We start from the raw sequence: 12,739 nt of genomic DNA on the forward strand, positions 1-12,739 counted from the left end.
CTGTGGTACTGGTTGCATGTCAGAAATCCACTACGCTGCTGGAGTAAGAGTAAGCCTGCATCAAACAACGAGATAATTAGGAGGCTTATAAACCTTCTTAATATCTATCCTGTCTCAATATGACCTTCTCTACTTTAAAACAAGTTTATTCATCTAGTTTATGTCCTTTCATCTCAAAAATGTTAAAGATTAGCCAAACTCTAACTACGGAAGTGTTCACAGAGGCATCCTGAAGTCTTCATTAGATCCATGCTCTGACACACTCATAAAATACTGACTTGAGCTGTACCTGTCAGCTACCTTGAGCAGGACATTTGCCTTGTTCCACAGACAAAAATATCAGTGAAATTTTACAATCACTCCTTTGTGTAAGTTTTCATCTCTCCTACTTCCTTTTAGTCATCATTAAACTTAGACAGCATGGTACTCGGGAATAGGGCCTGTGGCACACAATCTTAGTAATGCCATCTTGAAAGGCAGATGTAAGTAACTCTTTTCTTTAATCACAGGTAGAGCAGCCATTAAGGGGCTTGCATAAATTTCTCCTCAAAAGGGCATTGGTCTTCCAAATTATCTCTCATCATAATCCCAACTCAACCAAGCTGTGCCAAGCACCATTTTCAGACAACTCAATCTGGCACACTGAATTTAACTACATCTTTTCCAGACTGTTCCCATTGGCTAGCACTAGCTACATGCGGTTTAAATTATGTTGGTTCTTTTGGTTTCTTATTTTCAGAAATCTGTTTTTCTGCAAATGGAAAAGTTATCTCTTGGCAGACATAAATTGCTGTAACAATTTCATCTTCTGTCATTGAATGCACATATTTTGCTTCATAATTGGTCTCATAAAAGTTTATTTCTCAGCTCTTTAAAAGGAAATATTCAGGTCAGAAAGAAAACAGAAGACACAGAAAAACATTTAAATGGAAAAGAAACGTTTGTGAAAGCACTGCATATTGGGCATATGTCTAACAAATTTTCACACTTTCTCGTTCATCTTCTCAGTGCCCACTTCATTCCTGCAAAGAATAGAAGAAGACAGCCAGGATAAAGACAGATATGTAACCTGAGAAAAACACGAAATGTTGATGGTGCTAAATATACTCACTCTATAAATCATGTCAGATGCACCTTTTTCTGAATCCACAACCCTGTCAGAGTGCTTTCCAACACTTCATCAATTTGTTGTGGAGAATGAAATGGAATGCTAACTTGGGAGGGTTCCTTTTTTCCATTGGCATCTTCTGGTGCCAGTAAATCACTAGCCCCCTAGGTTGTCACAGCAGAGGAGTCAACATGTTGAACTCAGCTAGACAAACTGGGGCCTAATTTGAAGTGTTCAGCTGAGCTTTTATTCCACATGGGGAATATTCATAGAGAGAATGTTAATAAAACTCATGGGCATGATGAGAAAAGGCAAAAACAATCCCTTGAGCAAAAAATGAAAGGGACGAAGTAGAAGTATTTTCTTCTTGATTAATTTCCTGCCTCAGAATGGTTAACAACAGACAGATTATTTTTCTCTGCTGTAAACAACATTTGCTAACATGCACGTTGAAGTTGACTGACAGTAATAATATATGCTCAAAGAAAAAAGATTTTAGATGTTCAGAGCCCATAATATGGTGAATTCACTGTTTTCACTTTCTTCCTCAATATACGTTCAGAAGTATAAATCCAGTCTTCATAGAGTACATTAGCAACTTGATGCGCAGGACTTTACACTTACACAATTAATCTTCAAGCTCTACAGCTAAATTCCCACATGCCCTCAGCTGAAAATGTACTTCTAATGGTGTTTGAACTCATTTTTCTCTATGAGTTTTTCTCTATAAGTTTTTTAACTTTTATGTTGTTAATAACTGCAGCACAATTTGAATGTTTTGCAGTCACTATATCCACGTGTTCTAATCATGTGTTTTTCCTAATCCGTTGAATTTCAGCAGAATTACTCTGCATGCTCTGATGGACAGGGCAGGAAGTGTTGACATACTGCATTGATCTCCACTACCGTCTCCACCTGCCAAATTGGATTCTGACTTTGTTCACTTGTGGCAGTTTCTCTTAATTTACTTACTGCCTTCACTTTTTCTGACCATGTTCTGCATCTTGTTTTTCTGTAAGTGCTTTTCTTTTCCCTCATTTCTACCTACTATCTTGATTTTCTTCCCAACTGTGTAATCAACAGAGAATATTTTCTCATTATATATTGATGGCCTGCATGTTCCCAAAGCTTTTATCAGATCTTTTTACCTGAAAAAAAAAAACCAAAACATGCAGGGAAGCCACATCACAAGTCTTCAAAATAGAGCTGTTACTTTTTATTTTATCAGTGACATATTCTCTGTTTATTTAATCATTTACATAAGATAATATGCTGTTCTGGACAAATTCTGACTTCATGTAGGTATCATTATGTACAGGAGAACTTCAGGAAATGTCTCTGTTTTTACAACGTAGATGCTGAGATTGCAGTTTTGCCCAATGAGTAGAAACGTGCAAGCATTTATAAAAAAGACCACTAGTTTTGATCTTACATGGACTCTTTCTAGTAGGGGAAAGATCCCTAAAATCTGGCTCTCTCTTGCGTGTCAAGGAGCGGCAAGAGCAAGCCACTCTACAAGGCAGGACAAACCCAACACAGACTGTGTTCTCACCAGATGATAGGTCCATCACAGCTGAACAGTCTGGGCAGAATAAGGCTGCTGGTAACTTGTTCCATCAACAGCTCCACATATGTGGAGGTGCTGAATGAGGTCCAGAGTTCATCCAGGGAGTCTAGTCAGGAGCAGCAGAAGACGGGACTAGAGTCAGGACTGTAACCCAGGCTACAACATAGGTCCATGAGTCACCTAGGAGGTAGGGCTGAAGGTAAGCATACTAACAACATAGCTCAGACAGGAAGTGCAAGGCCCAGGTCTGAGCTTACATGGAGCTCCTGGGCCTTGGGCAAAGGGTGGATGGTTCAGGTGAGGTTGTCAGAGCAATTAAGACCTACTGGTACATTCGCAGTCCTGACAGTGTGGTCTCGGATAAATTTCTTAGTGACAGGTTTTTCAGCTGTTTCATCTAATTCCTACCGACTTCAAAATTAGAATCAAATGAGCTCATTAAATGTCTTTAGAAACATGGCTGTAACTACAAATGATACTTAGTTTTTAGACACCTAAGAAGCTTTCAAGCACATCCCTGAGGTCATTTATTTAGTCAGCAAATGTTTGTGTTGCATTTTAGCTTTAACCCTTCTGTCTCTTAGCTTTGTTGTCTTTAAGTTGGCATTCTCATGGGGATTAATTAGTTCACATCTGTATTGCGTGCGAAGAGCTGCAAACTGTTATGCTAAGTGTTACTTTATATGCTAATTCTAACATTAGAATAGATATTCACACCATATATGCTGAATGATAGAAGAGATTCAGTAGAACCCATTCAGACTTTTCCACCTCCATGCACTTGTGCTTTGATCAGTTTGTTCCGCACTAACAAGCATGTGGAAAGTCAAAACCAGAGAAGTTTCCTTATAGTGCTTCAGTAGGTGAGACACAGGAGCAATGGCAAGGAAGCATGAACCTCAGATATGTGAAGCTTGACAGATCTGCAGTTTCTTGTAATAAATAGCGTGAACCCCCACAGTACCTCATGAACCATCCAAGAGAGCCAGAGCAGCACATGAGAGCACAAGTATGAGATGCGACTGAGTTCAGATTGAACGTCCTTTGTAACAGATAGGGACTGGTCCTCAACATCCAGGGTCAGAACCTATTGCACTATTGATCTTGCAAATTCCAAATGCCATCATCCCCTTTGACTTGAGAACTGCAGCTGAGACATTTGGCAGGGCATCGAGAAGAGGAGGAGACTATCATACTTTGAAAGAAAAAAGGGGAGGGAATACATATCAACCTCTAATGCATTCCTTGATGCCTATATCTAGTGAATATTATGTACCTATTTGTCATTTTCAAGGCTCGTTTTGGATTTTTAACAGTTCAGCTATGTGGCTGTATAGCTGAGTTACTAATTTTGTAGTAGTGCTATCTTTGGAAGGTGAGCCATTACTAGTTGATTGCTATAGCAGTGTGTTGAGCCAAATTTACCCTGACAAGACTGCTTTGCACAGGGCGGCCACACAGGTCTGTTTATGGGATTTCCAGGCAGCAATTCACCTCCTCCTAATGCTGAACACTTTCTATTTCAGGTCCGTGTACCCAGGCTTGGCTCAACTCTGCATTACTCCACATTTATGCTGCTAGAACTCCTTTGGATCAGTTAGTATAAAACTGGAAGAACACAATGATAAAACAGGCTTCCTGTTGTAATTTTCAGGACACTTAGACTACCTCCCTAAAATAAGGATGAACAGACATATCCTGTTCCAAATTGCTGCCTCAGCATGTATTTTTCACTTGTTGTTTTGGGTCCTCGAAGCTTTTACGTATTTGCTGTATGTTTCTGAGCACCTCTATTGGGTTACTCTGATTTGGTTTTTCCCACAGAAAACTGGCATCAAGTGGTCCTTTTCCCAGCAATAATAATCTCATTTACTATAAAATATTTTATTTGTAGTACCTTGGAGACACCCTAATGCTTTTACATAATAAAAAACCCATTTATTTCCAAATATTTTAAAGCTTGTTTTCAATGTCTTTTCTCATTTTTAAAGTGGAAATCATTGAATTTGATGGGAAAAGAATTGCTATTACAAAAAAAATAATTTTTACAAGTGCATGTATAACTTCACATAAAGGCAAAGAAACAATAAAATACCTATTTCTTTATATAAAGGAAAATATGAACTTTGTATAGATAAATAAAATGAAAAATACATTAAACAAGTAAGCTATGCACTGGAATGAGCTTTTCACTGATATTTAAATTAAAGTTTACAGCTGTCTGGATCAGAGACGTGTGATAATAAGGCAGGTTTTTGAAATCAAACTTGCACCAGCATGACTTTGATTTTTAGGCAAGTCTGACTAAAAGGAGGAAACTTTAAAACCCAATTTTAGAGGGAGGGTGAGCTAATGGCACGGGCTAAGAATTTGCATAATCCTTCTTACATAATCCAAGCAATATTGCAGTCAGGTAGGGCTGTTCAGTGTACACTGGCAAGAGGATGCACAAGGTAACACAGCAGCCTAAAAATAAAGGAAAACTGCTTTGTTTTCCTAACATTTATGGAATATGTTCCAGATGTGGAATTATTCTGTGACCCTCTAGTGGACCCCAGTGTACGAACTGGAGACCTGAACCACCTCGCCCAGTCCAGCTCCCACTGATGGGCTGGGACCTGCTTTAGCAGCTTGTGCCAGGGTGGGATTTCCAAGGAATGCCTCTAAATAAGCCATTCTCTCAAGCTACATAGATGACAGCCAGGAGGTGGAAAGGATTTAGCACTGTCCCATTAGCACTTCTTAAATCCAGGTCAAGTGTAGAGCAGATGCAAATGCTGCTCCTCCAGAAAGACCCTGTGACCAGCGGCTGTGTGAGGGGAAACAGCATGCCTAGCTAATGGACTGGGCAGCAGGGGGGCTGTGGGACATCATATGGAAAGGATGGATTGTGTAGCATGGAGAGGGTGAGCATGGTCTGGGCCAGAGGTGTAATGCTTTTATATAAATGCCACAAATTTTATTTCTGGTTATTTAATTTGGTTCCTTGTAGCTGCCTTCAGTTGAAGGCTTAGATTTGACACCTAGAAGACAGCATGGTAAATGTGTGTAGGTGCATACAGGTGTGAGTGTGTGTTTGAAAAATTATTGGTCCTGTTCAGCAAATGCACTTTATTCCCATCTGGCAGGAATGAAAAGCTACCACAGAGACCCGTCGGTGGATTTGATACTCTGGGTGTACAGACCTTTTTTGGACTGTTCCTAATTCAAGAATATTGTCCCACTGGTCAGACCTTTTCCTATGTGAAGGGCTAGCAAAACTGAAGCCAGAGTTACAAATCAATCTTTACCCTGTGGCTTATGGCACATTATGAATCAGTATTGAATCATAATATCAAAAAATCTCCCTTTTCTGAACTGGCAGTAAGGCTTAAAGAATAACTAACAAAAGTCAAGATTTTCCAGGTTCTAATAATTTTGCTTTTGGTCAGGCTACCTTCCTATGACTTTGGTACTCGTTTCCTAGGAACATTTGATCACTTATTTTTTTATGGAAGTAGTTGTCAGCGTTTACATTTATTATTGTTCTCATGTATCACTATAATCATCCTTTGATGTGACTATTTTTTAAGCACTTGCATGTGTATTTAGAGTGCTGTGTTACACTTGTAAAGCTAAATATAACATATGAATTATGGTATAGTGGTGTAGTTTGTCTTCACGCATACTTAAAGCAGATGTGCGTTTTTCAGGTTAACCGACATGATTTTGTGTTAGAGAAAGTACATACAAAAGTGATCAGGGACAGTTTTAACAGTGGGACTGAAGGATTTTCATCTGTCACTGGATCAGTTTCACAAATGCTCAGTGTGAATGACTGATGTTCAACAACTGGACAGGCACATGAAATAGCAGTGGAGATGCTCTTCTCTAGGAATATGCCGTACACAAAAAATAGAATCTCTTCTACTTACCTGGCAGTAAGTGCTTTTTACTTTATGGAGTGCTGTCAAAATAGGGTGCAAATCTTTACATTCAATATACATACTGCACAGAAGCTACAATTAAGAGGAAGGGCCACATTGATTTTTCCAGTAAGAATTCTATTTTTTTTTTTTATTCTTAGCTCTCTGAGAGCCAAGTTATTAGCTATCAGTAGAGGTTGCAGGATGTTTGAACTCTGCTTTTTAGTGGCAAGAAAGTGAGATTAATGGGAGTTCTACTGTCTCTGCTGACAAGAAGGCCATTTCCATTTTTGCTTTTAAAGGAAAGCGCCACATTTCTCGTAATTTGCAGGAGAGCTGTCAGCTAGATATAAAGAAAAGAATATATATTCAGCCTCCATTCTGAGATATGGCATCCTGGTTGTCACACTTACTGGTAAATGAGCATGCAAAAGCACTGCACTGCTGTTTTTGTTGAGCAGTTAAGTGCAGACTTTAGTATATTGGGACTTCGTAAACCACCCACTCACCCCACCCCCAGTCAATTAACCCACATGTTGACTTTGCATTCGCCTCCTGGGCTTCTGTCTTGGATGTTTTTCCTCTGTCTGCTGCAGATAGCTTCACAGAAATCCGTGCTGAATCAGGGTCAACCCCTGTGTCCTTTGTCAAACAGCCTTAAAGCTTGCCTTTGGGAGTTGTGGGCTGTGGAGAGTGAAACACTGCACAAACCATTCTCCGTCTCCACTGGTTTGTGTGCACAGAGCTGTAACGCAGACTTGTATTTGCCCTGAAAGCTTGTCTGGCACCTTTTGATTGATTGTGCAATCATCATTTTCCTCCTTTTCCCAATCCACATGCACCAGCACTGACACCAGGCTCCACAAAGCCTTTTAGCCTATATGGTTTCTGCAATGTAGTGTTTAACTCCTAGGCGCCTATATTTCATAGAATCATAGAAGATCTCAAGTTGGAAGGGACCCATAAGGATCATCAAGTCCAACTCCCAGCTCCTCACAGGATACCTAAAATGAAATCATATCATTAAGAGCATCGTCCAGACATTTTCTTGTGAACTGTAGAGGAGTCATCAAAAACTAGTATATTGTAAGCCATACTTTAACTGCCATACCTAGGTTGTCCAAGGTAATATATTGCAGTATATTGCTTATATTCTTCAGCCGTAATTTTTATGCTAGTATTGATTAGAAACCATCAAATAAATTCCATTGTTTTTTACTGTGGAGAACAAGAAGCAAGCGACTGAGGAGGAGGATAGTGACATCAACAACAAAAGGATTTTCTCCTCTTTTACTAGTGCCAGAGGGCATTTCAGTAGCAATATCTCCTCCTCTAACCCTCCACCTTTTGGGGTAATAATCAGTTTGGAAGCTTTAAACCTGGCAAATTTAAAAAATGAGAATGTTTGTTGAAAAGATACTTTTCAGTTTTTGTTCATTTTTGGTCAGAAAATTATGTTCTGCTCTGCTCTACTGGAAGGTAGGGTAAAACACACTGTATATAGTCTAGGCAGTTCTATAGGAAGGCAAGATTCCTGTCATCTGAACAGATACACTGTGATTGCTGTCCCCACATACCTGTTTCTCATCTGTTTCTAGCTACACGGGTGTCTTCAATGATGAACACTCTGTCACAGATTGCAGTGGAAAGGAAGCAGGCCCACTCTATTATCATCCAGATGTACACGAGAAAAAGTAACTAGGAAGATCTAAGCTGCTCCTGTCTGCAGGTTTGATGAGATGGGCTATGACAAAGGGAAACGAGAAGCAAGTGGTAGCACAGCTGTTACTGTGGGGGTATACAAGAGCAAGTGTCTACCAAGCAGTGCTTCTGAGGTCCACAAAAGAGTCTTAACTTCAGCCCAAGGATGGCCAGGCAATCTAAGCTGCATGCATTTGTGGGGAAAACATGTCTTTTGAACTTTTACCTGCTCTGGGAGTGGAAAGAAGAAGGAAACATTGAATTTGGGGATACTGGGATAGATGGAAAAAGAAGGGATCTGATGGTGAAGTCATTTTTATAGGAAACAAAAAGGTGGAATGGAAGTCAAGAACATATTCATTAGGCAGGCTAATTAAGGCCTATTGGTGCACTTGTGGCCCTGACAGACCTCTACGAATATTATGCTAGAGTGCTGGTGAGTAGAAAGGAGCCATGTGAGACTGTTGCAGCAGTGAAAGCAAAGAGTGAGTTGGGAAGAAGGAAAGTGATGTATTTGGGAAGTGTTGTGGAAGGCAGGCAGTAGGAGGAGAAGGGGAGATCTGGACAGAAGAATGCTGAGAGCTTGCAATCTTCAGTTGCTCAACTTCTTTTAAAACATCATCAGTAAAATACTCAATGAAACACCACCATAAAGTTTATGGCTGTTCCACACTGGACATGTGATTTGCCTGACTTTGGTCTGGAAAGATTATCCCTCCTCTGTGCCAGGAGATGATGCAGAAATATGGAGTGTCTAGTAGGATGATCAAGGTCTGAAGTTAACTGTTTCTGATTTTGTTTCATTAAGAGCACAACAAACAATTTGAAAAACAAAGGCATGTTCAGCCAAGTTTCCTTATTTCCATATATGTTCTCCACAGTCGGTCTCTGCACTAATTTTAGCCCTGTGAAACAATGGGAGGAAAAATGTACATGACGAAGTATTGTACACGAGGCAGTTAGGGAGGCTTTTGCAGCCTCCCCAGATTCTGAGTCACAAATGGGATGTCCAAATTTGCCATTCTTTGGAATCCCCTTCCTTGTCCGAGTACAGCTTCTCTGACACTGCCTGAGCCTGCAATTTTACTCCCTCCTACACTAGTGTTATTGCTACCACGTAATAAATCCCCATGGCTACCTGATCTGCTTAACAGCTCTTCTTAGACATTGTCCTAAACCACCTCTTACTGCATCTGTTAGTGCAGTCAGGTTTACTCAGAGAGTCAAGTGGTCTCAGACTACCCCAGCTTCTGGACTATTTTAACTTTCCTGTTATAATTGAAGAGGTATAACCCAGGCTCTCCAGGCTGGTAGTTATAGCGGTGCACTTCCTTCCTTGGGGAAAAGACATGTACACTGGCAAAAGAGTTGTTTTGCTCTTACTGTCTTTACCAGTTCCTGGAATTCAGTAGCTTTACTGACTTTTAGACTGGTAGGGCTATGGCTTTAGATCTTGAGCCAACCTCAGTGAAAGGGACCTAAGCTAATTCAAACTGTCTTGCTTCTTACATGGTCAGAGCACACACAGACAGTAACAGTTATCCTGCAGAAACTTGTTTTGTCTATCTAGAGACACCTCTGGGGTGTCTGCCAGCACAGTTGTCAGAGAGGTGTGTGAAGTTTTTTCCCCACATTCTTAACCAGCGTGTCTCTGCCAGTAAAACTTCCAAGTTTAGACTGGCTGTGGTGTGAACGCAGCTGTACCATTACGGTTTGTTTCTGTATTAGAAGAGGACAATGTTGTACCATTCAAGTGGTTTTATCATCACACTTACATTAGGGCCTGTATCAGCATAAGCACTTTGGTACAAGTGAGAATTAGGCCATTTGTCTATCACACACCCTGCTGCTGACGAAAGGGCCCAGTTACAACCAGCTCTGAACCTCTGAGGAAAAACTGCAGGATTTGCTGACTGAAACAAGTTTTTGTATCACTGCAGAGATTCACAGGGTCATGCAGTTACAGTGGTGGTTTTGAAAAAAGTGTGGGAGCCAAGTGCTAAAAAGCCAAGTTACCATAGCAACTTGATGGGCCACTACATGTTTGCTGGCTGGTGGCATCACCCTTGTTTGCTGGGTGTGTTGGGCTGGCCAAGGTTTTTTGGTCTTGATACTTCATGCGGTTCTTAATGAGATGTGATACTGTGACCTCTTCAAAGGTTTTCTTAAGCTGCAGACAAGGCTACACCTAGATTTCATGCATTTTATTTTCAATAAGATTATTCAAGAGAAAAAGAGGCTCAGGTGACAAAACAGGGGAGTGTAAGAACAACATAACAGGATAAAAAGAAATGCATTGGCCTTAGAATTTTAGTAGCTTGCTTATGAAACTATGGTCCTGTCACATCCAGTTGTGTAATCATAATACCTTTTCATGTTATCTCACTTACCAGTTGTTGAAGGACACATCACGTGTGTGCTTTTTATGCAGGCTGTGAGGGATTGCAAAGTATTTTACTATACATTCTGTGTACCCTACTGTTGAGTGGGAACTGTTTTCTCCTTTTTCTGGGGAATTGTAGAATTTTGCAGTTGTTTCCACCACAAAACAGAGTTGAAAGAAACCTGCAAGTATTTTCCAGGGACCAAAATTGTCTGAGATTTGTCCTTTACCTGAGAACCTCGAGCTCTTGAGCTTGTAGAGTTTTCTGACAAGGACATGACTTCATATTTAGATATGGAGAAGCTGAAGGAGCCAATGTATTTGTGCATGTCAGCGCCTGCATTATGAGGGTGTATAGGAAGAAGGTACTTGCAGCAGTACTACCTGACTGCCCTCAGAGCAGTATTTCTAATTCTCTCGTAGTACCTCATGTATAGACTCTAGAGATGATGTTTCTGCCACTACTTGAGACGCCCCGCCCTTCCCTGCCTGTACACAAAAGATTGCCATGCTTTTCTACCTTTTAATAGCATCGCGAGGAATCATCTCTTCCTTTTCTGTAAATGCTTTACAACACACCAGTGCAGGGTCCTGGGGAAATGTTAAAAAATGATTGACTCTTGTCTCTCTCAAGCAGTAGTAAACTGTTTTGGATGGGCAATAACAGGGTTTAAAGGCACAGATTGCCATTTATCTGAACTGACAAAACTTCTGGCATAGTCTGGGATGAAGCCAGCCACAATCCTAACATGAAACAGGGGAAAGCCTGAGAGAGCATTTGCTTGTCTTGCCTGACTCTGACCATGGGAGTGCACCATGGGCTCCCACCTCAGCACCCCACCCCATGCTGTGAGGTGGCCAGGCGTGTTCTTGCTTTGCTTACAGAACTAACATAAAGCAGTACTCTATCAAGAGAGTCAAAGCAAAGTGAGAAGCTGAAATGGGTTCAGTAGTGTTTCAGTTGTTTGCTGATTTTGATTGTTTTTATAAGAAAAATACGACAGTCTAGTTCTCCATCTTAGGTGGACCAAAACCAAATTATGAAGCCTCCAGGATTTTTTCTCAGAACAGAAACTGTGTCCAGCATGTACAACAGACTAGGCAAGTTGTCTCTGGATGTCTCTTTTCATGAATTCAAGAGCAAACTTCTGCCCTGTCTTACATAAGTTTCCTTCAGAGCAGAGGCGGAGACCCTCCAGCTCTCCCTAGGCTTTGATAAATGCATGCAGGAGCAGGACACCCTGTATTTCTGGTGCTGTCCTTGCCAATCAAGTGGGTCTCAGCTCAAGCACATGCTGATAGTCCATCACTAAGAAGAGGCAGTTAGTAAAATACTGAGAGCAAGCTTCCCTGTCTCCCTTTTCTTCCTCCAGGCCTTTGCACACATGACTCTTTTCACTAGGAGCAGAGTCTTAGAGATCGTGTTGTTTCAGTCCTTTGAACCTTGGTGTTCTGTACACCCTTTGAAATGTTCTGTTCTTTGTTACACACAGTTTCCAACCTGTTTCCATCAGCACATTTGGTGTATGAATCTGCTCTCTGAGTCTTGGTAAATATGACCTATCTGAACTTTTAAGATGAGTATATGTTTAATCTCAAGTTCTCCAGTCAGCTTTTCTACCCTAAACCCATTTCTCAGGGGAGGAAGTACAAAAAGCAGCAGCTAGTTTCTGTAAACATCTGGACTTGGTCCGAGGAATTTGGTAAAATTTGGGGGATTTGAATAAAAAGGGTACAGTGTGTTTTCTGCTTTTGATTTTTTTGCCTCTGCCTTCATCTATAATTTGTGGAATCACAGTTAAGTCATATTATGCCACTGACATTTTTGTATGGTGTAATCATTTCTGATTGCTGTCTCTGCCCTTTGCTAGCTGGTTTCTGTCTGCAGTACAGTTCTCAAGAGACCACAATAAAAAATAAAAAAAAAAGGAAAAAAAAAAGAAAAGTACAGGGAAGGCACTTTATTTTCAGCTCTGAATGTTTGAGTAAAACAGGTCTCTGATGGAAAATGAAGCCAAATGAGAGATAAGTTAATATGTCACCTTGTCATCTTTCTTACCAATTTCTTCCAAAGC

The sequence above is a fragment of the Rissa tridactyla genome, chromosome Z (genome assembly GCF_028500815.1).
Source record: "Rissa tridactyla isolate bRisTri1 chromosome Z, bRisTri1.patW.cur.20221130, whole genome shotgun sequence".
Classification (NCBI taxonomy): domain Eukaryota; kingdom Metazoa; phylum Chordata; class Aves; order Charadriiformes; family Laridae; genus Rissa; species Rissa tridactyla.